Here is a 2,982-nt window from a genome sequence, read left to right as displayed (position 1 = left end):
GTCTGGCGCAATATTTTTTCTTTGTTATTTAAAGAGCGTGTTAGTAATTTGCACCTATAGACGGGTGCACAACACGTGTACACTTTGCTTATTACACACACAGGGATGCACAGCAGCACACAAACATTTTTAAAAATTAAAAATTTAATTCCGCCATGTAAATAGCGAACCCGCCATGGCTCGAGCGCAACTAGCTTTTAAAGGGGATGGGAGATGAGACTCTGATTGGTTTATGGCACGTTACGCCCAAAACACACCCATTACTCATTAAGAGAGAGACTGGCTCCAAAAGGGAGTCAATCCCACAGACCCCCCATGTTAAAATGCCCAACTTTACAGCAGAAAAAATGTGTTTACAAAAAGTGGTTTTGGTCTGTATAGCTAATTTTGCCCTTCATGACAACTGTGAGGGGGGTGAATTTTTTTATAACTCATCCGTTTAAATTATATTAAGCCTTAAAATTCTGCATAATTAAGGGCATGGCCACTTGAGTGACAGGTGGATTGCCGCTGCTGTCACCACCGTCGAGTTTGCACCTATAGACGGGTGCACAACACGTGTACACTTTGCTTATTACACACACAGGGATGCACAGCAGCACACAAACATTTTTAAAAATTAAAAATTTAATTCCGCCATGTAAATAGCGAACCCGCCATGGCTCGAGCGCAACTAGCTTTTAAAGGGGATGGGAGATGAGACTCTGGTTGGTTTATGGCACGTTACGCCCAAAACACACCCATTACTCATTAAGAGAATAGGGACTACCCTTTTAGACCATGCGCCGGGCGAACCATTTTTCCCATCCTTAAACTAGCAAAAGTGGATTCAAACATGCCCTAAGTGCAATTACGCCGTGTGTTTTAGATCATGCGTTTAGATTGTTAAAATAGGGCCCAATGACTGTAAAAAACCATGGACGTAGTGTCCATGATGTCAGCCGTAGGTTTCTGAAGAGCATTTTTGAAGCCTAAAGTGGGCGGAGTGGGCCGTCGCCATCTTGACAGCGCGTCACTCTTGGATAATCGAAAATGGGCAAAGAGGCGGGAGGTGGGTGGTGCTGGTTGCTCAAACCACGCTCACCAACCATGCTCCGGGCGAACCATTTTTCCCATCCTTAAACTAGCAAAAGTGGATTCAAACATGCCCTAAGTGCAATTACGCCGTGTGTTTTAGACCATGCGTTTAGATTGTTAAAATAGGGCCCAATGACTGTAAAAAAACATGGACGTAGTGTCCATGATGTCAGCCGTAGGTTTCTGAAGAGCATTTTTGAAGCCTAAAGTGGGTGGAGCGGGCCGTCGCCATCTTGGCAGCTCGTCACTCTCTGATAATTGAAAATGTGCAAAGAGGCGGGACGTGGGTGGAGCTGGTTGCTGAAACCACTCCCATCTAGCTCGACGGTGGTGACAGTATGCGGCAATCCACCTGTAACTCAAGTGGCCACGCCCTTAATTATGCAGAATTTTAAGGCTGTGTCAACTGACTTCAACGGATGAGTTATAAAATAATTCACCCCCCTCACAGTTGTCAAAAAGGGCAAAATTAGCTATGCAGACCAAAACCACTTTTTGTACCAGGCTGTAAACATATTTTTCCTGCTGTAAAGTTGGGCATTTTAACATGGGGGGTCTATGGGATTGACCCCCTCTTGGAGCCAGTCTCTAGCGGCTCTTTCTCTAGTGGAAGGTTGCTGCTTGGTGTAACTATGCGACAGAGCATCCGTTAAAGACGCAATTGTATGACGTTATATTACGTCCCAAAGCTTGCCTACTCTTCTACTACACACTCAAAAGTGTGTACTTTTTCTTCACCAAAAAAGTACATACTTTAAGGGTGTAGTATATAGGCACACTGGGACGTAGCATATCACTTCTGGCCAACTGGTATATGTGTGTTTGTTTGATGTACATGTCAGCACTTTGTGAAAATGTGAAAAGTGACAATCCTCTGTGCGTCTGTGTCACTTCTCACAGCTTCACAACACACTTACATCACACTTCACAAAGTGCTCAGAAACCCATGTGTGACAGCTGGCTGAAGCAATGGTTTTAGTTAAAAAGTTTGAAATATTAACCCCCTCTTGGAGCCAGTCTCTAGCGGCTCTTTCTCTAGTGGAAGGTTGCTGCTTGGTGTAACTATGCGACAGAGCATCCGTTAAAGACGCAATTGTATGACGTTATATTACGTCCCAAAGCTTGCCTACTCTTCTACTACACACTCAAAAGTGTGTACTTTTTCTTCACCAAAAAAGTACATACTTTAAGGGTGTAGTATATAGGCACACTGGGACGTAGCATATCACTTCTGGCCAACTGGTATATGTGTGTTTGTTTGATGTACATGTCAGCACTTTGTGAAAATGTGAAAAGTGACAATCCTCTGTGCGTCTGTGTCACTTCTCACAGCTTCACAACACACTTACATCACACTTCACAAAGTGCTCAGAAACCCATGTGTGACAGCTGGCTGAAGCAATGGTTTTAGTTAAAAAGTTTGAAATATTAGTATTTTTATTTTCTTGATTCATCAGCTGGTGTCGTTTGGACTACCGTTGTGTTTGTTTTGCATGGTTTTTGAAGCGTCATCTTTGGAGGTTATTTTTGTATTTTTTTAGTTTGTGTTCATCTGAAGAAAGAAAGTCATATACATATAGGATGGCATAAATTATTATAAATTATAATAATAATAATTATTATTATTATTAGAATTTTTTTTTTGGGGTGGAGTATCCCTTTAAGATTCCATGCTTTTAACTGGCCCACAACCATTCTGAGCCATGACATTAAAAGACAGCAGAAAGGGGAAATATCCTAAATGTTCTTTCATCAGAATACACAGCTGCTTCTGAATGGCTGTTTATGGAGAAATATTATGGTGCAGTTACAGTATCTACCAGCAGGGGCAAACTGCTGAACATATATATGCATGCATTACAAATAAAATTACAGTGTGTAAGCTACAGTGACACATTTTAAAAA

This window comes from Sinocyclocheilus grahami, unplaced genomic scaffold, assembly GCF_001515645.1.
Source record: "Sinocyclocheilus grahami isolate Dianchi unplaced genomic scaffold, SAMN03320097.WGS_v1.1 scaffold311.1, whole genome shotgun sequence".
Lineage (NCBI taxonomy): Eukaryota > Metazoa > Chordata > Actinopteri > Cypriniformes > Cyprinidae > Sinocyclocheilus > Sinocyclocheilus grahami.
This window is presented reverse-complemented; position numbering follows the sequence as displayed.